The sequence below is a fragment of the Pan troglodytes genome, chromosome 10 (genome assembly GCF_028858775.2).
Source record: "Pan troglodytes isolate AG18354 chromosome 10, NHGRI_mPanTro3-v2.0_pri, whole genome shotgun sequence".
Lineage (NCBI taxonomy): Eukaryota > Metazoa > Chordata > Mammalia > Primates > Hominidae > Pan > Pan troglodytes.
Genome location: NC_072408.2, coordinates 28631893 through 28654212, shown reverse-complemented (window position 1 = coordinate 28654212; position 22320 = coordinate 28631893). Strand labels below are relative to the sequence as shown.

At 39.5% G+C, this 22320-nt stretch overlaps 1 long non-coding RNA gene across 1 annotated transcript in view; it reads left to right on the top strand.

The window, feature by feature from the left end:
* The first annotated feature begins 10124 nt into the window (after nt 1-10124).
* LOC107967478 (uncharacterized) overlaps nt 10125-22320 on the top strand; it is a 61477-nt gene continuing 49281 nt past the window's right edge. The window contains exon 1 of the long non-coding RNA XR_010148001.1: nt 10125-10364. This is a non-coding gene — a long non-coding RNA (uncharacterized LOC107967478). The remainder of the gene's footprint in view (nt 10365-22320) is intronic.

The following is a 22320-nucleotide window of genomic DNA, read 5'->3' as shown; positions in this document are numbered from 1 at the left end:
CAACTCGACCTCCTGCCCACTCCAGAGGCAACCATTGATAGTAGCTTTTTTTGTATCATTGCAGATTGTTTTCTGGGCATTTTAAGATGTAGGTAAATATGCTCCTGTGGCTATTTTCAACCACAAATGGGATAAGACTTGACATAATTTATTATTTTTTTAAATGACTGCTCTGCCGGATGAAATTCAAACTCATCATTGTAGTAATGAAGACCCTTTATTATATTTGATTAATAATAATAATAATAGTATTATTATTATTGCCCTCCTCTCCCCCATCATTCCTGCTCCCTGACTAATGCACTCTCTTTAGGAAAATCCCCCTGCTATCTCCTGAGTGAGACCTGGCCACCACCACCTTTATAGATTTGCTATTATGGCTTCCTATGCGGGAATATGCATCCCTGCTTTCTCCACCTTTGGCCCATTAGCCCATTCTTTAGGGGCCAGCCAGGTCCTCTTTTCTCAGGAGACCTCTTAGACTCCTCTTATCTCCCAAGATTACCCAGCACTGACCGTCTTTCCCTTGAGCCGTGTACATTGTTGTATTCTATTTAACAGGTCAAGGCCTGAGGAAGTGCATTGCTACTTCTGCATATGTTGTCTCCTCAATAGAATTTTATGTTTCTTTAGTTTCAAACTGTATCTTATGCCATCTTCTGTTCTTCCTATGGTCTTTGGCATAGATAATAGCCATTAAGACATACTTGAACTAAATTGTTTTAAAGTAGGGCAGACCAAAGAAGGTCTTTGAATGTTATGCTGGTGGTTTAAGATGATTAATAATTTTGCTGTAAGCAGCTTTTAGTGTATTCATTTTAGAAAACATTGAATAAGAGGTGCTATCCTTAGTCCATATTCCTAGGATGTTCTACATTGCCTGGGGGTGGGTGGTCCTTGCAACATAAAGGAATGTTGAGAACTAAATCAATACTTTTAATATTTCCCACTATATGGCAAGTATTTTTTATTTCTACATTATTTATTTATTTATTGAGATAGAGTCTGGGTCTGTTGCCTAGGCTGGAGTGCAAGTGGCTGCAATCTCGACTCACTGCAACTTCCACCTCCTGGGTTCAAACAATTCTTGCATCTTAGCCTCCCTAGTAGCTGGGATGAGAGGCGTGCACCACCATGACGGGCTAATTTTTGTATTTTTAATAGAGACCGGGTCTCACTATGTTGGCCAGGCTGGTCTTGAACTCCTGGCCTCAAGTGATCCACCCACCTCGGCCTCTCATATTGCTGGGATTACAGGCCTGAGCCACCACACTCAGCCAATTCTACATTTTTTTTCCACTTTAGTCAGGGTACACTGGCCACATAAAAACTAAAATAAAAGTCAATTAGGTGGTTATGGCAAAGGAATTGTGTAATCAGTTATAAGATTACCATTTGTGACTGAGAAGAAAAATTCATCAATTTCAGCTACCTTACAAATACAAACAGGGTCTTAAAACATAATATCCAGTGAAGCTTAGCTGGGACAAAGCTGAAGCAATGTAACCGTGGAAAACAAGTGAATTACTAGAAATTATTTATAATTTTTATTTCTATTAAAGTATTTTTAGTAACTAAATCCAGATTAATTGACCAATTTTGGCAAATTACTGGTGTTACTGAAAATTCAAATTTATTGGAACCGTAAGTGTTAAACTTAAGTGACTATGTTTGACTTAATAGATTTACTAAGGTAAACCTTCAAGAAACTGTGCTACAGAGTTAGTTATTTTAGTAATCCTTTAAATTCTGTTACAGTAATCTTGTTGAGGGTGGAGCTAGATTCTTTGGACTGGAATTTAGGTGTTTAATAAGTGGGTGGTAAACTGAGCTTTGGAACTCTTTTCTTTATGGCAAAAATTTGAATCCATGTGATTTTTAAATCTTTTCTTCCTAAAAGACCTAAAGCATTTTTTCTCTTTGTTTTTTTTGAAATACAGTACATATAATTTTTTCAGTAAATGTTCTTGTCTGTATTTTTCAATAATTAGAGACTTCTGCATTAATTTCTCACATTTAGAGACTTCTGCATTAATTCCTTATATGTGAAGCATTCTTTGTAAACTGGTATTCCATTATAGAAATAAATTAGTTACTGATGGATAGAACCTTCATAACCAGAATGCTGTAGAAACACATCATCAATTTTTTCTCCTTAGCACATTTAAAAAGCATTAAAATAAATGACAAAGAACTTTCTAAATGTTTATGACTTCGGTTTATGCATGTGGGCTAATGGAATTAAAGGCTAATCCATCAGTTAGCTCTTGCTGCATTTAATTAGCCTGGATCACTTCATCCTACACTGGAAATAACTTCTCTCTTTTCTCTTTTCCTTAGGACAAACAAGGTAAAATTAACAGTAGCAGGAAATAGTTCCCTTAAATTTAGGGTTAATGTAAATAGAGAGAAAAATAAGCTTACTGCAGAGAACAAATAAGGAGCACCTACAGCCAGCAGCCGCTCTTGAACCTCTAAATAGGTTATTTCAATTGAGATTTTGTCTTCTTCCTTGTATCATTGCTACCTTATTTCATCTGTGATATTACATCAGTTGTGTCCTGAGATGGGCCACTGATATGGAGAGAAGTGTGCAGTGTTTAGACAGCAAGACTCATGGATTCGTGTTCTTATTTATAGAGAACAATTTTGTATTCTTATTTCTAAAATTAGGCAGCATCTTATATTTTTAAAATGCTCTGCAGTCAGTATTAGTTGTTCATGTTACAAATTTGACAACCAAAATGTTGCACTTGGTTCTAGACTATATAGAGTAACAGCGCCGTTTTTAACAGGAGAAACCCCACAATTGTGATGTCTGATGGAAAACATATGTTCATTAACTGCTACATCAAATTACATAATAAAAGTGACTTCTATCTTGGGCAATAAAGGAGGCAGCTGACTATATCTTTTTTTTTTTTTCCATCCAGGCTTGCTTTCTGGCATTCTGCTCCAGAAAAGAACTGGGGATTGATTGGAAGCAGTTTGGTGGTATAGACATCTGGGTTCTAGTGTCAAGTTAGCAACTAGAGAATTGTGTCAATTTAAGAAAGTAATTTAACCTCTGTTGGATTCATTTTTCTCAACTCAAATAAAGTGAGAGGTTCTTTCCAGATTAGCAGCTTTCAAACTGTCCTGAGTAAAGATTTCGCAGTTCTGAATTCTATGGGTTGTTCTGGAAGCTCTTGTGCTGGGGGCCAGGGCAAGAGCAAGGATGGGAGGAGGCCCTGAAGAAGTGGGTCTTCAAGACCTCCCAGTGAGTGGGAAACTCTGCTATTTATTTTATTTACTGGGCCTCTCTTTTGGGGAGTTGGGGAAAGTTTCTTCTTTTAAAAAGAGGTTGGAAAAACTCCATCCAAGACAATGTCTAGGTTTCCCTCCAGTGTTTTAATTTTATAATTTGAATTATAAACTGGCAACATGAATTAAAAATGAGTATAATTTAAAAAATAAATGCCTTTAGAAGAACATAGTAATTCCTGTCCATTTGTGCCTTGGGGTTTTATATATGCCCATGATGAATGATGCATACTGCACACAGTGGGAGGGCAATGTCATAGTTAAACGACATTCTTTTGGCTAATTGCTGTCTATGATATATATCTCTGTGAATCTGATGAAGCCAAACAGGCTACACTTGAAGTGACTTGTATTGAATTTGGTGCATATAAACAGTTTTCTCAGTTAACATGGTCCTATCTTAAATCAATTTCATTTTAATTGGGACCATTTTGTTTTGATGAACTCAATTACCAATACATAGTGTTTTCTTAGCCTGATTTGTTAAGTTTTAAATTTCCTTACAGATATTTGCAGACAAAAATATTAAAAAGAAAGCACCAAAGTTTATAGAAATGATGACAGTGAAGGAAAAGAAGAAAAATAAAAATTTAGCAAAAGGCAATTTAAAATATACCCAGAATACACAGAACTGTGTGGCACTTAATTCATTGTGTGCTTAAAGACTACCTGAGATTGGTGCCATTTGCAGAAGCGACTTTGAGACTCTTCTCTGGTTTGGAAAACTGATGCTGTGACCTAGATATGGAGTAGAGGGACAATTAAGGAGGGGGCGAGGGAGAGAGGAGTCCTATTTCATTTCCCTGTGGTTTCAGATCTTGCATCTGCCACCTGCCTGCAGGGTTCCTGGGGTCTCAAGCCTGCTTGAACTTATCTGTCTTAGTTTGCATGGGAGGTGAGAAGGCAACCTGTGTGTTTTTATCATTACACTGTCCCCTGTGCTTTCACTTGCTTCCATGCAAACTTGTCCTTTAAATCTATTAATACTTTGCCCTCAAGAAATCTGCCCCCAGTTGGAGGAGGGACTTTGAGGTCAGGATTTTCTGTGCTTGAGTTTAGGAGGGTCTCAGCAGCCAATAGTCAGGAAATGCCACTGCAGCCAGAGACAATAAATCTCCAAGCCACCCAGTGTAATGCAATCTCCCACCACACGGGAAAAGGTCAGGTTTGAACAGTAAATAAATTCCTGTCACACAGCAGCATGTCTGTTCAGGTTAGATAGTAAATCTTCATGAAGAGAAGTGACCACATACCACAATTCTATTTCTATGATCCTGGACTTCATTAGTTAATTTTTACACAGCTGGTCTTCTCTTCTGTGAGGCTTAGGCCTTACCATTCTCACATGTAAAGACCTCCCAGGACACAGAGGCTGGATGAAGTGGGCTGGGTGGGCCTCCAGAGGATTCTGAATTCTGTTTATAGAGTATAAGCTCAAATACCCTTGAAAGGAAGAAAATTTTGATTTACAGTCTGTCCATATTTAATGGAAGACAGGAGATCATTGATGCTTCCTTTGGTATATAAAATTCCTTACAAATTTTTGTAACAAACCTTTTAGAATGCTGTAAATGGAAAAATCTCCAGCATGTTACAATATATTACACTCAATTTCCTTTATCTTAACAGTCTAGAGGTTAGCAGCTGGAGTCAAACAGCTGAAGTCTCAATTCTGATTCTTTAGCCAGCCATTCGGCATTTGTTAAGCTATCATGCTGTAAAGATACAAAGATGAATCAAGTTGGCTGCCTCAGAGAACTCACAGCCTGGCTGAAAAGAAAGACACAGAAAAAATCATTAAAATGTAAATCCTAAGTGCTATAACCAAGCTTTTCCCAAAGGGCAATAGGAACATAGGGGAAGAAGCCACCAATTTCCTGGAAAATTTGAAAAGGCTTCACTGGCTGGGTGCGGTGGCTCATGCCTGTAATCCCAGTACTTTGGGAGGCTGAGGCGGGCAGATCACAAGGTCAGGAGTTCGAGACCGGCCTGGCCAACATAGTGAAACCCCCGTCTCTACTAAAAATACAAAAAAATAGCTGGGTGTGGTAGCAGGCACCTGTAATCTTAGCTACTTGGGAGGCTGAGGCAGGAGAATAGCTTGAACCTGGGATGCGAAGGTTGCAGTGAGTCGAGATCGTGCCATTGCACTCCAGCCCCGGCGACAGTGCTAGACTCCATCTAAAAAAAAAAAAAGAAAGGCTTCACCAAGGAAGTTGTACCTGGGCAGATTCCTGGGGGAATGAGTAGTTTTTTTCTCGATAGAAAAGGAAAGGAAATGGAAGTACATTACAGATAGAGGAGAGGCTCTATGCAGAGGCTGTGTTAGTATGTTCTAGCATTGCTATAAAGAAATACCTGAGACTGGGTAATTTATACAGAAATTAGGTTTAATTGGCTCATGGTGCTGCAGCCCGTTTAGGAAGCATAGTGGTTTCCTAAGGTTTCCTAAGAAGCCTCCCCTGAGGCTTCTGGGGAGCCTTAGGAAACTTAAATCATGGGGGAAGGTGAAGCAGAAGCCGGCATGTCACATGGCGGGAGCAGGAGGAAGAGAAAGATGGTCAGGTGCTACACACTTTAAATGATCAGATCTTGGGATGACTAACTGTTGTCATGACAGCACCAAGGGGGATGGTGTTAAACCGTGAGAAACTGTCCTCATGATCCAATCACCTCCCAGGGATGTATATTCCAGATAGAGGAAAGGCTGTATACAGAGGCCTAGAGATGTAAAGGAGCAGGACATGTGTTAGTAAGTGTGAGGATTTCAATATGGTGTGAACTTACGGTATATGCTGGGAAGTGGTAGAAGACGCAACTTGAAAGATCAGAATGGTTCAGGTTAAGTCCAAAGGCATTCATGCCAGAGACAAAGTTCTAGCAGATTTCTTCTTGTCCCTGATGGCCAAGTGTAAGGCAAGATCAGGCCTCTTTCTATCCCTAAGATATACCCTTCTCTCTGCAAACTGGAGCACTATCTTGGCATAGCCAGATGAACTGTAGTACTTCACTGAAGTTTCCTTGCTTTGAACTCTGATCATAAAAAATTTCTTAAATGGCAGTGCTTTTTAGAGGACGCCCTTGTCTTTGACTTTCTTCACCATTTCCATTTGACAGATGTCAAGAATGACAGTTTTCAGAATATAAGACCATATCCTTGAGATGATCCAAGAGCTACTGGAATAATTTTTGTGTCATATTTTGGCAACATTATTTTGTGTTTGTGTTTTCATTGGGGCAATTCATTTTCAAAATCTAGACTGAATTTTTTTTAAAGTTTATTTCTCAACACCAGGCATTTGTTTTATAGCTCCCATAAATCAGTGCAAAGAGAAGGTCACAAGGGAGTAAGCTTTCTGAGATATGTCGACGGAGTATTGCTTCACCAGAATTTGAGTTCTCACCACTAGCAAGCAAGATCTTACCAATTCATGGGTTGCACACTGAAACATGAGTTCAGGCCAATTACATCCACCTGCTTGTTCAGGGATTAAAATGTTTGCACTGTATCATGAGAATTTCTAAAATTAGTGCTGAAAGGACACTTGTACACACAAGAAGAGCCTTTTCTTTTCTTTTTTTCTTGTAAAGGAATTCTGTTGGATGTAAAATGGATTTCCAACAGGATGGAAGATGCTGAAATGCATTTCTGAGGATCCCCACCACGCCCCTTCCCCTTGGATATTTTGATCTGAATGCAGGGATTCTATTCATTTAATCTACCAACAGATATAGGCTGAATTCCTCCTGTGTCATAAGATTGGGGATATAGTGTGAATAAGACAGATAGGTCCCAGACCCCATGGAACTGCAGCCTAATTTTATTTAAGTAAATACACGAGACAATTAGAGGTTGAAGATTGCAGGCAGTACAATCTTCGGGTAAAGTGAGAGGTGATAACTCAGTTGTTGGTGGTCAAGGAAGGTTTCTGAGGAAGTTACATATAAGTTGAGGCCTGAGGAATGAGGCATGAGAAGAGACAGGAAAGAGCATTTCAGACAGAGTGGGCAGAATGTGCAAAGGCCCTGAGGCAGGAAAGGGCTTGGACTTTTTGAGGAACAGAAAGGAGAGGAATGCAGATAGAATGGTTTTGTATCAGAGTATCAGAAAGGGAGGTCTAGTATGGCAAGTTCCTGTCTTAAACATCTAGCCATTAGTCAGGTTGGACTTGCTCTAGATGATGGAGGCATCAGCTTTGAGCTGACTTCCACCTGTTGGCCCGTGAAACTTGGCTAATCCTCGTAAATAGAAATGGGTGCTCACTATTCTAGATGCCCTTGGTACGTTGCAGCTTTATGTGGCCCTTATTCCAAGTTGCCTATTGTGACAGCTGTACTGGAGGTGGAGTTATTATGACATGAATATCAACAGTTTTACTACCGGCTGGGTGCAGTGGCTCATGCCTGTAATCCCAGCATTTTGGGAGGCTGAGGCGGGTTGATCACTTGAGGTTGGGAGTTTGAGACATGCCTGGCTGACATGGCGAAACCCTGTCTTTATGAAAAATATAAAAATTAGCTGGGCATGGTGGCGCATGCCTATAATCCCAGCTCCTTGGGAGACTGAGGCACAAGAATCACTTGAGCCCTGGAGGCAGAGGTTGTAGTGAGCTGAGGTCATGCCACTGTACTGCAGCCTGGGTCACAGAGCGAGACTGTCTCAAAAAAAAAAAAAAAAAAAAGGCTTTACTGCCTTTCCTTGGCCCCCTAATAAAGCAGGGGTCACTTGATTGGGGAACAGCCTCCAGGCCTGGACTTATAATGACCAGAATAATAGAGCTACAGAGGCTCAACAAAACCTCGAATGGCTAGAAAGGGCCTAGAGCTATGCTTAAAATAACACATTTACTTGGGATGTTAGACTAAGAAAGGGAGTTGGGCGAGAGAAAGAAAATTCAAAATCCTTGCTGGCACTGGGATGGGAGGAAAAGAGATTTGATGGAAGCAGAAGTTCTGAAAAGTGGGACTATGAAGAAAAGATCTTTAGGACAACTACTGTGGGTTGTACAATGTAATGTCTGTTAAGTGTTTCTTTGAGAGATTTCAGTACATTTATAAATTCCTTTTCAGTATTTAAACACTTGCTTCAATATCATCTGGTGTGAGTATAAGTGCACCATATTTCTGATACATGAGGTGGTTCTGGATTTGTTGTATCACTGAGCTTTTCTCTTTTTCTTTTACCTATGCCACTGCTAATGCATATTTCTGGAGGAAAGGAAATGTAAAGAATACTTTGCCTATAGTGGATTGTAATAAAGATTTGAACTAATAATGAATGAGCATGCATATACATTAGTTGATAGAAGAAAATATTGTTCCTTTCTTCAAAAAAAGATGTTGTTTTGGAATATGCCCAGAAATCAGGATCTAAGTAATGCCAGAAAGAAAAAAATTATGTAAAAGGATTTTTCTGGGAGAAGCAAGTGAATTATATCAGATGCCAAACTACACTCTAGGTGAGCAAGAGTTAAGATGAGAGAGCTGTAAACAGGCAACATTTTTAAGCACAACACTGAATCATTCCAAATAATCTAGCAACATCTTAAACAGCTCTAAAAGGACAGCAGATATTCTAATGTATTATCAAAACGAAATTGGATGTTTTTGAACAAAGCAACAAATGGCTGTGTAAAGCAGTCTAAAGCACAGTCAAGACGAATTGGCTAATGTAAACTTCAGCAGTAACCAAAACCTGTTTTTATAAAGACTCAATACATTGATAAAAAGCAATTTTCTGGGGAGCTGGGTGTGATGGCACATGCTTGTAGTCCCAGGTATTCAGGAGGCTGAGGCGGGAGGATCTCTTAAGCCCAGAGTTTGAATCTAGCCTGGGCAACACAGTGAGATCCCCATCCCTGAAAAAAAACTTTAAATAATTTGTTTAAATTTGTAAAGAGCCCATAGTGGCAACATTTTATTTCACGCTTGCTGAGAGCAAACAGATCTTGCAGGACAATCCAAAGATTTACTATTGGCTGTGCATGGTGGCTTATGCCTGTAATCCCAGCAATATGGGAGGCTGAGCTGAGGTGGGTGGATCACTTGAGTCCAGGAGTTCGAGACCATCCTGGGTAACATAGCAAAACCCTGTTTCTATAAAAAAAAAAGAAAAATTAGCCAGGTGTGATGGTGTGCATCTATGGTCCCAGCTACTCGGGAGGCTGAGGTGGGAGGATCACCTGAGCCCCAGGAGGTTGAGGCTGCAGTGAGCCAAGCCATGATTGTACCACTGCCCTCCAGCCTGGGTGACAGAGTGAGACCCTCTCTCAAAAACAAAACAAACAACAACAAAACCCAAAGATTTACTTTGGGTAAGGACATTTTGTAGAAAAAGAGAATGGTTAGATATGATTAGATAATCTGTGTTCACTGAATATAATAAATGCTACATCTTTTTCAATACCATCAGGTTCCTGACAAACAGGCAGACGAAGATATGGGAAGTAAGTTCTCAAAAGGGATCTTAATCTAATTAAAGTTTATCATAAAATTGCTTCAGCATTTCTATTCAGGAATGGTAATTTTTTTTTTTTTTTTTCCCGCAGAAGAAGGTTGTAAAGAACCTTGTAAAGTGATTTTTGTCCCAGACTGTGTTAGGGACATTTTTCTCCATAGATTAATAAAGAAAATATTTTTTCAGTCATATTAGTATGCATAGATGAACATAGTTTTCCTCTTCAGCAACTTGGATTCTCCCAGCAGTAACTTCTGTCTTATTGGCTAGGTCCAACCAGGGTTTTGTCCAGAGGATGTGCTAGATTTTGCCAGGATGTTCTCTGGAGCAGCTAAAAGCACATGTAGTTTGTGGTGAATGCAATTTCAGGGAACCAAGGCTTAATCCCAGAGACACAATAATATCAGGCATTGGACAGAGGAGCAAAGTCAGAGACAGCAGCTGAGAAGTTGAGAGCTGGCGTCATTAGAACAGGCTGGGAAATATGAGTGTGAGGCATGTCTCGGCAGGAAGGTCCAGCATTGGCCGGGGAACAAAGCAGACTTCTTGGCATGCCCTCTCGCTGAGGCTATGTGAACTGCTGGGCAGGCCGGCCTGCTTAAAGGTAAGGGCTTCAAATTGGGACAGATGCTGGGTGTTACACTGGGTGAAACTCACCGTTTGGCTGTTCACTTTATGCACATATTTGCAAAATTTCCCATGTCTCTCCTTAATTTATGAACCCATTTTCTATTCTAAACTTCACACAGTCTATCACAACTTCCCTTGGACTTTTCTAGTTTATTTTTTCAGTGTCTTCACCCTGGCATACTAATCAGTCCTGCTGTGCTCTATGCAGTGATCTACAAGTTTTTAGTAGAAAGCCTCAGCAATACTAGTGGGCTTGATTATTAAATGTGTTCTTCCTTCCAGGAAGTACAGAGGTACAAATAAACAGTGGGTGTACAAATATGAGGGGAGAGAAAATGGGAGCATAAATTGAGACCCTTTCCAACAGCATCTCATTGGAGCACTGCAGTGAATTTTAGAGCGCATTATTTGAGCGTTAGTGATAAGTGGAATAGGCTTTGGAGGAAAATGATGGGGAAATTTGAAGGATTGAAACATTGGGACCTATGTCTATGGGTTAAGAGAATTAGAAATGGTTGACTTAAAAGTAGAAAAGCCTGAGGGATGAGGTCATATGAAAGCATAATCTGAGGGAATATATTGTTGGGGGTGGCCTTTGCGAAAACAAGACACATCTTCCTGGAATATCAATTTATTCAAATATTCCAGAAGAGAGGGGAGAGGAAGAAATTATTTTAGTGGGAATCAGTTATAGCTATATCATGGAGTAGAGTGTAAAATGCTAAAAAATTGTTAATATAAAATACAAACTTAAGAAAACTCAAGCTTTTGTCTGAGCTGTTACGGTTTTGGCTCCTGGGTCCTAGATATATAGGTTTAATTTCTTTAGTCGTTAGGAGGCATTTGAGTGTTTAATTACAATAGGGAGGATGGTGACCAACTTTCTGTGAGCCTGATAGAACTAAAATTATAGGTTACATAAAGAGTTTTAACTTAAATACAAAGGAGGACTTTTATTGAGGGTTATTACGATAAATCAGATTAGCAAAATGAGTTTAGGAACATTTAGGAGTGTATTCCTTACCTTGGAGAAAAAAGTAACATGGAGAACAACTGCTATGTTATCCTCTAAAGCCTTTGGTGGGCTTCTCTCTCAGGTAGAGTCCTGGCTGGTGCGTGGTTTTTTCCTTCTGATGGGGCTTCTTTGCTAAAGTGGAATCGTGGTTAACAGGCCCCTTGCTGAGGGTCCCAGGGGACAGGATTGAGGCAGCTTTTTCCAGAGTGTTTTATATTTAGACTATCTGGAAACAAATTTTCAAATTACCACGGTAGGAGTCCTGGGTATTTTTATACCAATAAATTCTCTGATTCTAATGACAAGAGAAATACTATGGATTGAAGTGAAAAGTAAATGTCATGTTCCTTCTCAATCTTATCTTCCAGAAATAACTACCAATAGTGCTTTCTTATGTATTCTTCTACAGATTTTCTTTTCTTTCTTTCTTTTTTTTTTTTTCTGAGATGGAGTCTTGCTCTGTGGCCAGACTGGAGTGCAGTGGCAGGATCTCAGCTCACTGCAACCTCCGCCTCCTGGATTCAAGCGATTCTCCTGCCTAAGCCTCCTGAGTAGCTGGAATTATAGGCACCCACCACCACTCCTGGCTAATTTTTGTAATTGTTTGTTTGTTTGATTGTTTTGAGATGGAGTTTTGCTCTGTAGCCCAGGCTTGAGTACAGTGGTGCAATCTCAGCTCACTGCAACCTCTGCTTCCTGGGTTCAAGCGATTCTCCTGCCTCAGCCTCCTGAGTAGCTGGGACTACAGGTGCGTGCTACCATGCCCGGCTAATTTTTTTGTATTTTTAGTAGAGGCGGGGTTTCACAGTGTTAGCCAGGATGGTCTCGATCTCCTGACCTCGTGATCCGCCTGCCTCGGCCTCCCAAAGTGCTGGGGTTACAGGCATCAGCCACCGCGCCCAGCCTCTTCCACAGATTTTCTATGCATATACTAGGAGATACACACGCACCCATCCACACGCAAACATATACACACACGTGATCATATTATTTACATTTTTTCAACTTTTTCATTTTTTAAATGAAAATGCTTTTTTCATTTAAAATGTCTAAAACATTTACCACACAATTTTCCCCTTTATTCTTTCTGTAGCATTAGACATCTGTAGAGAATTCCATCATGTGGTTGTACATTTGTTTCTCAAACAATCTCATATTGCAGGATATTGAAGTTGTGTGGCAGATGCAGCAAGTTGTCATTTCTATTTCTTTCTGATGAGAACTCTGACTTTGTTCAAGATGGTAATATTCTCAACTAAACCTATTAGCGTCCCCAGGATCCCATGCAGGTAGGGGTGGCACGTGACACTGTCTGGGCTCAATGGAATTACAGTATTCCATTGTTACTGGTGGAGGGTGTCCAGGTTCTTGGCATCTTGAACAAAGAATTGGACAAAACACACAAACAAAGCAAGGAAAGAATGAAGCAACAAAAGCAGAGATTTATTGAAAATGAATGTATACTCCACAGGGTGGGTGCTGGCCGAGCATAGGGGCTCAAAAGCCTGGTTCCAGAATTGTCTGGGGTTTAAATACCTTCTAGAGGTTTCCCACTGGTTCCTTTGTGTACACCCTAGGTAAATGAAGTGGGGCCCACAATCAGAGGCTGACGTGAAGTTACAAAGGTTACATTCTATGCAAGTGTCTGAATGGTTGTGGAAAGCAATCAATCAGAGGCTGAAGTAAAGTTACAAAAGTTACACTCCTGTGCTTTCTGCAACCAATCAGAGATATGTTCAATTTTCCATCTGCCAGGCAGAAAAAGTGGGTGGAGGGTTTGCAAAGGAAGTAGGCTTCCATGCTTTTGTTTCTTAATTGTGGAAAGTTGGGGTTTTCCTTTTGACTTAGTCCTAAGAAGTCAGTGTGAATCGATCTTAGGTTCCCTGCCTCCAGACCCTATTCTCCTGCCTCACCATTGTATGGGCACATCATAATTTATTTAGCCAGTCAGGGAAAGCTGACTAAGTTTGAACATAGACTTTGTTTTTGAATCATTGCTATTACAAAATAAGCTTCAATCATAGTTCATCTGCTTGATTCTTTCCTTAGATTAAAAAATCAAGTTTGTGTGGTGGTATTTTGAGCAGAGGCTGGTGGGTAGGGAAGGTGTTTTGGGGTGGGGAGCCGCCATCTTTTTAGTCTGTGTATTCTGCAGGCTTATTCTCCAGGATTTTTTTGGAAATATAGGTTGACTCAGTGGTACCTCATGCATTGCCAACGCAATTTTTACAGTTTATCATACCTTCATTTTCTTGATGGCCTCTCCTTGGTCCCTTCCTTGCCTGCCTGCTTCTGGCATCTGTGGCCAGAGGTCAACTTCCGGTCAGTGTCTATGAGAGTCTGGATGTCACTGCCATTTGCATTCTGTCTGGCTCTCTCTGATAATTTCAGCATGACTGGGTTAAAAGAGAAGGATGAGTAAAGTCAGTCCCTCTCGTGGGGAGCAAGTTCATCCAGGCTGCAGACAAATTTATTCTGTTGCATCTTGATATCCAAGGTGAAAGAAATTGAGGTTACACATCATAGGTAGAAAGAAAACAGAATTCTAAAATATTCCTAAGCAGCTTCACTTTGTTGAAAATATATTGCAGCATAGATATGGACAGCAGTGATAATCAAGATACCTAATAATCAGAAGATGTGGATACCACTTATCAGAATGGATGCTGGCATTAAATAACCAGCATGGCTGTACCTATGTGAACCAACTGAATATCAGCTGTGGTACAGGAAAATGGGATTTTCCTTCCTTTTATCCTCAGGAACTAAATTATGAAATTCTTGCCAGCTGGACTTCATGTCAGCAGTTTATTATCTCTCCCAACCAGTGTGTGAAAATGAATCTTCCTAAATTCCCCCTTAAAAGAATCTCTCTTTGATTAAATCATCAATGGATATTTATTTTTTAAAGGTCCAAAATTAACTTGGATGTATTGGTCAGAACTCTTTGGATTGCAAGTGGCAGAGTCCAATTAAGACTATATTAAACACAATGGGAGGTTTTTAGTTTCCATTACTGGGAAGCGCAGGATGGAAGACTTCAGGCATATTTGGATTCAAGCTCAAAGGTATAGTTAAGACTCCTTAATAATTATCTTCATCCCTCTTTATATGCTAGCCTCATTCTCTTCATTGGCAGATCGTGTTCTTCCAATTTGGTGGGTAGAGCCATACTCATGGACAAGCAACTTTTGCACTCACCAAGGTTCTGGCACCGAGAAAGGCCCTGAGTACAGACACTTGAGCAAGCCCAGCTCCTACTCCCTGAGCCAGACTCCAATCAGCAGAACCTTCCAGCTGACTTACAAGCAAAAATCAATCCTTATTGTGTTTGAGATTAATCCTTATTGTGTATTGTATTGTGGGGACTATTTGTTATATAGTGTTAGTATGGCAATAGCTAATAAATACATGTCACCATGATTAGTCTTCCAATGCCTTGCCATACTTTTTGAGCTCTATAGAGCATGAAATGTAAAGTGTTTCTCTTCCTATACTCCAATTGTACTTAGTACAATGCCTTGCATTTCATACTTGGCTGATAATTTTTTTTTATTAGTAGCTACTTCCTTATTACTGTGCTACTTGTCTTGGTGATATGTCTTAAGTTGCTTTTCTGTAGTTAATGACTTCATCCCCATTTTACTGAACTTGTGATCCCACCTCCATTGAGACTGTTCTTGAATTGCCCACCGATGACCTCTAGGCTGCTGATTACAGTCACATCACTTCCTCCCCTTACCTGGCATCTCTACAGCATTAGGTGCAGTTGGCTATTCCTTTCTTTACAGAACACTTTGGTCTTCTGGCTTTTGTGGCACTACACTTGCTTGGTTTATTTTCCACCTCTCAGGCTGCTTTTTTGCAGACTAGTTTGATGGATCCTCTTTCTTCTTATTATTCTGAACAATGGAATATCCCAGGGCTTATGACTTGGGATTTTTTTCTTCACTCTTCTTTCTGTTCTTCTCTCCCTTGATGACCTCATTTATTCTTATGGCATCAAGTAGCATTTTTATGTTGATAACCCCAAATATTGCTTTCCAGCACCGACTTGCCCGAGTCTATCTGCCTACCTGATATCTCCACTTGGGTGTCCAAATGGTATCTCAAACCTAACACGATTAAGGACAATCTTTATTCTTTACCAACCTCCCCATCTGTTTCTATTCAGCAGACTCCATTTCAGTAAGTGGCCTCACACCACCACCCAGTTGCTCAAGCCACAAATCTAGACATTATTCTCATTCCCTCTATTCCCTTATTCCCACATCCATCTCTCAGCATGTCCTGCCAATTCTATTTCAAAGTCTGCCCCGAATTCTTCCACTTTTCTTCATCTTTACTACTATCCTAAGGCAAGTACACCACCATCTCTTGCCTAGAGGACTCTAATGGTTTCTGTATTGATTTTCCATTATTATCTCCTAACAATTCATTCTTCCTAAAGAAGCCAGAACACAATATTAAAAATGTAGGTCAGGTCATGTTTATGTTATTCTCCTGATTTAATGCCCCCCATCATCTGTCTTTTTGTCAAACTTAGAATAAAATCCAAATGCAGCAAAGTCCTTTCTTGAAAAGCCCTCAGCACATGACCCTCACCTGCCTCTCTGTACATACCTCTTATCATCCTCACATCATGCACAGGCTTCAGACACACCAAGCTTCTTTCTGCTCCCTGACATTTGTTCCTACCATAGGTCCTTTGCATGAACATTTTCCTCTCTCTGGAATGTACTCCTTGTTGATCTCTGCATGACTGTCTCTCATCGTCCAGATCAACTTTAATTCACCTTCTCAGAGAGGCCTTTCCTAGACCAACCTAATCATGTTAGGTTTGAGAATTAAATGCGTCTGTGTGAGTGTGTGCATGTTACTGGAAGAAAGACATACCTTAGTCGTGAAATTTCCTGAAGGACAAATGAATCCCCAATCATCCTCTATAATTAAATACCTGTTATGGACAGTTGGAGAAACTGGATATGACAAATGGGTCAGTAACATTAACTGCTGGGTTGCCTTCTTGGTGAGCCGCTTGTGTCAAGTTTGCCAGTCGTGGCTGAGGTGGATGTCATCGTTATTTGTTTCTCTGTTACTGCTGGAGTCTTCAGATAGGGTAAGAAAATGCTTGACTCTGGGCTTGTGTATGTAACCAGTATTTTGAAAAAGCAAGTGTGATTTAATAAAAATATAGCTCAGCATCATAAGACAGGGTGAAAAATAAGTAAATAAAAATAAAAATATAGCTTTCCTTTTCCCTTCCTCTGTCCTGTGACTTTTCTACTGATTCTTAGGGAATAAACAGTTCTATCTCTGGTCACTTTATGTTGGAAATTGTCTCCATTCAGAAATTAAGTGTGTTCAGTCCAGGATCTCTGAATTGGAGTTAATGTCAAATATTCGCTCCTCTCTTGGCTGTCTTCCCCAGGCTGGAAGCTTGCTGGGGAGAAAGGGTGCAGGGTTGGTGGCTGCTGCTTCTTTATTTCTCTTTCTCTGGCTTTTCCTCCTGTCTCAAACCAGCTCGCTGGCCAGCTTCTAATGTCTCCAGGATAGGTGTGCCAGGGAGGGAGGAGGAATGAGGAATGGGGAAGGCTGTCATGTGAACATGCTGCAGATCTGGCAGGATGTTGAAGTGAAATTGACCTTCATGGGCTTTTCCATAGCTGGGCTCTGCTCTGCTCACCTCCTCCTCCTTTGTCTCAAGCTGATGCATCTATAGCAGGGTTGATAAAGTATGGCCTGTAGGCTCCATCCAACCTGCCACCTGTTTTTGTCAATAGTTTTACCTGCACATAGACACATCCATTTGTTTACACATTGCTTATGGCTGCTTTTGTGCAATAACCAAACAGTTGAGTAGTTGCTACAAAGGCGGTACAGCCCTCAAAGCCTGAAATATTTACTATCTGACCCTTTCCAGAGAAATATTGCTGACCTCTCCTTGAGAATTTGTATGGTCATTTCCAACTCTTTCTGGAATGAGTAGACATCCAATTTTCCCTTCCAGCTTCTTGTTGATAGATTCCTTCTAGCCCTTTGGGAAGTCCTAGGTTGACCTCCATTGGATTTCTCTCAAGGCCCTCTCTGTCCAAGGGAACCATTCATGTATCCCTTGCCCTCACTGTAGAAGTACAGATGACCTGTCCACAGGCCTGTTAAGCTCAAGGTGGAGCCTTAAGGATAGGGGTGGAAACGGACATTCATAGTATGGCAATAACTCTCTAAAAATTCTTTTAAACCCTTCACCTTTGTATATCCTTAATCTGGCTGAGCATCTAAACATCGTAAGCTAAGTTCGATAATTCTTTGTAAATCTTGTACATATGCAGTATGTTGTATTCATTTTGACATCCTATATTTGTAAGGGTGGGTACCTCAGTTCAAACTTCAATGTTAACATCCTGCAAAACACAATAATCTACATTGCTGGGCAAGTAGGTAATCATGAAGTTAGATTAAAACAATTTGATAAAGGTTTCAATGATCCCAAACATTTCCCTATTATGGGTCAGTGACTCTATCATTTGGGAAAGATTTCTTTGGAATTTTATTTAGGTGTAGCCAGCTTTTAAGGGTGTATATTCCATGTTACATGAATTTACTTGAGGGCCGAATTAGTAAAATGTTTTCAAATTCTAAACTCTTTTCAAATCTCCTTAAAAATTAAAAGAAATTATTATTTTGTGTAAATGATAAGAATTTTTTGTAAAAACATTCAGATACTGTATTTTGATGTTAATTGTAAATAACTCAATGTTCAACTATATAACAATAGGTTTTATTTTTCTAATTTAGTATGTAATACAAGATATTTAATTTTCTTTAACTTACATAAAAACTTACAAAAATATAATGTTATAAGTGACATATTTTGTTTATGGAGCAAACACTATTAGATGGAAATAATTTAAAAGTATGACATAAAAATATACCAAATTTTTAAAGGCATCTGATGCTCAAATTCTTAAGATTTGGGCTATAAAAATTAACTTGTTAATTTTAAAATGGAGACATGAGATGCTTGCCTTTAAGCATATACCATATGGCATTTTACAAGAGAGATAAACAACCTGGTAGAATTTGGCTGTCAGAATTAACTGCTGGATTCACAAAAATTAAATACATCTTGGTGGTGGGTCAAGGTTCTAGTGACCTGGGATATGACTCTCAGTGGCGTATGTTTATGTCAGTTAAGCTGTTCAAGCAAAACCATTTTTAGTCCAGCAGTCACTTTCATGTTGTCCACCTTCAGAGGGAACAGAAGGACAAATGTTAAGTGGAAACTCAGACTCTTCCATCTCACAATCTATTTTCTGCTTCTGTCATTGGATTCTGTTCTTTTCTTGAACCAGAGAAATAAAGAAAAGATCATTCTGGGCTCTGTGTTTGCTATCAAATGTGAGATCAGGACTCTAATTGGATCAGTCCAAGGCATCCCCTTTAAGAAAGAAATAATGTGCTATATCCATACCCCTAAAGCACCAGTGGGACAAAAGAGCCCAGCTAAAATCTCAACAGGTGTGAGATGTGTTTCTTTTCAATGTAAGGTGGTGGTGAAGAGGAGTATATAAGTTTTTTTAAAAAGTGACAACAATCTGAGAAAATTTTTATTTTTTTATTTTTATTTTATTTTTTGCTGAGAAGGAGTCTTGGTCTGTCGCCCAGGCTGGAGTGCAGTGGCACAATCTCAGCTAACTACAAGCTCCGCCTTCTGGGTTCACGTCATTCTCCTGCCTCAACCTCCCGAGTAGCTGGGACTACAGGTGCCTGCCACCACGCCTGGCTAATTTTTGTATTTTTTTTAGTAGAGACAGGGTTTCACTGTGTTAACCAGGATGGTCTCGATCTCCTAACCTCGCGATCTGCCCACCTCAGCCTCCCAAAGTGCTGGGATTACAGGTGTGAGCCACCACGCCTGGCAAGAATATTTTTATACTTCTAGATTTTTTTTTCCAGATTATGAAAGAATAGACCACAGTAAAGCTATATCTGTGAGCAAGAAAGCTATATCTGTCAGCAAGACCTGTACATATCTCAATTTAGAAAGCCTGTAAATAAAGAAAATGTGATATATATAAATAAATATTATTTGACCTTAAAAAAGTGGGAAATCCTGCCATTGAGACAACATGGATGAAGCTGGAGGACATTATGCTAAATGAAATAAGCCAGACTCAGAAGAAAAAATACTTGAGATCTCACCTATCTAAAACACTCAAACTTGTAGGATCAGGGAATGGAATGGTGGTTGCCAGGGGCTGGGGTGGGGTGGGGTAGAATGGGGAGATTTTGATCAAGGGGTATCAAGTCAGTTATACAAAATATAAGTTCTGAAGATCTAATATATACCACTGTAAACTTAGTGAAGAATACTATTGTGCACTTGAAATTTGCTGAGACAGAGGTCTAAAATGTTCTGATCACACAACACACAAAACATGGCAACTACGTGAGGTGATAGATACGTTAATTAGCTTGATTGTGGTGATTATTTCACAATGTATATGTATATCAAATCATCAAGTTACACACACCTTAAATATATAATTTTTAACTGCCAAAGCACAAAATATTAATTTTATGATTAAATGCCTGCACCTAAAATAAAAAATAAAAAATACATTGTAAAAAACAAAACCAAACAACAACCAAAGTCTGTAAAGACAAAAAAATTGCTTCTTCATAATGCGGTTCTGCTTACTTGATTATTTCTAGATATTCCTAGATAATTTCTACTTAATTTTGAAAAGAAAATGTAAGATTTTTTTTCCTGCACATCTTTTTTAGGAATATCTAAAAACATGGTAAAACTAGGGATTAAATTTTAACAGTTTTGACATAATTCCTTCTGGAAATAGCACATACTTGCATTATCAGTGGGTCTCAAATTTTAATGTATGTAAGGATGACCTGGAGGCAGTGGTTTATGGATAAATGTCTAATAACTAGCTGTCTGGGGGAGAACAGAAAAGCCCTGAATTGTAGCATCTGCCAATTTTCATGGTGTAAATACTTCTACCACAGCAAATTTCAGTCTACCAATGTGAAGTCAAATAGCTCACGAAGTTCTAAAATTCCTGGAATTTTAATAACAATCTGTTCTGGAGAGTTGATACCTCCCAGCTCCAGCATACCATTGTCTGGAGGGCTTGTTAAAGCTAATATTTCTGGACTCCACCTCCCAAGATTCTGATTCAGGAAGTCTGGGGTGGACTGGAGTATTGGCCTTTTGAAAGAACTTCCTGGCCTCTACCAAGTGGAGGATGCTCGTGGGTGCACAGATCCCTCTTACAGCACCATTTTCCAAGTTTATTCAGTGGAATCCTAGCTTAGTAAGTGTTAATAAATGTTCCAGCAGCCAGAGAGAAATGTCAGGTTACCCACAAAGGGAAGCCCATCAGACTAACAGCGGTTCTCTCAGCAGAAGCCCTACCAGCCAGAAGAGAGTGGGGGCCAATATTCAACATTCTTAGAGAAAAGGATTTTCAACCCAGAATTTCATATCCAGCCAAACTAAGCTTCATAAGCAAAGGAAAAATAAAATCCTTTACAGACAAGCAAATGTGGAGAGACTTTGTCACCACCTGCCCTGCCTTACAAGAGCTCCTGGAGGAAGCACTAAACATGGAAATGAACGACCAGTACCAGCCACTGCAAAAACATGCCAAATTGTAAAGATCACCAATGCTATGAAGAAACTGCTTCAATTAACGAGCAGAATAACCAGCTAACATCATAATGGCAGGACTGAATTCACACATAACCATATTAACCTTAAATGTAAATGGGCTAAATGCCCCAATTAAAAGACACAGACAGGCAAATTGGATAGAGTCAAGAACCATCAGTTTGCTGTTTTCAGGAGACCCATCTCACATGCAGAGACACACATAGGCTGAAAATAAAGGGATGGAGGAAGATCTACCAAGCAAATGGAAAGGAAAAAAAAAAAAGAATCAGGGGTTGCAATCCTAGTCTCTGATAAAACAGACTTTAAACCAACAAAGATCAAAAGAGACAATGAAGGTCGTTACGTAATGGTAAAGGGGTCAATCCAACAAGAACTAACTATCCTAAATATATATGTACCCAATACAAGAGCACCCAGATTCATAAAGCAAGTCCTTAGAGACCTACAAAGAGACTTAGACTCCCACACAATAATAATGGGAGACTTTAACACCCCACAGTCAATATTAGATCAATGAGACAGAAGTTTAACAAGGATATCCAGGACTTGAACTCAGCTCTGAACCAAGCAGACCTAATAGACATCTACAGATCTCTCCACCCCAAATCAACAGAATATACATTCTTCTCAGCACATCGCACTTATTCTAAAATTGACCACATAATTGGAAGTAAAGCACTCCTCGGCAAAGGCAAAAGAACAGAAGTCACAATAAACTGTCTCTCAGACCACAGTGCCATCTCAAACTAGAACTCAGGATGAAGAAACTAACTCAAAACCACACAACTACATGGAAACTGAACAACCTACTCCTGAATGACTACTGGGTAAATAACGAAATGAAGGCAGAAATGAAGATGTTCTTTGAAACCAATGAGAACAAAGACACAACGTACCAGAATCTCTGGGACACATTTAAAGCAGTGTGTAGAGGGAAATTTATAGCACTAAATGCCCACAAGAGAAAGCAGGAAAGATCTAAAATTGACACCCTAATATCACAATTAAAAGAACTAGAGAAGCAAGAGCAAACACATTCAAAAGCTAGCAGAAGACAAGAAATAACTAAGATCAGAGCAGAACTGAAGGAGATAGAGACACAAAAAAACCTTCAAAAATTCAGTGAATCCAGGAGCTCTTTTTCTGAAAGATCAACAAAATTGATAGACCACTAGCAAGACTAATAAAGAAGAAAGAGAGAAGAATCAAATAGACTCAATA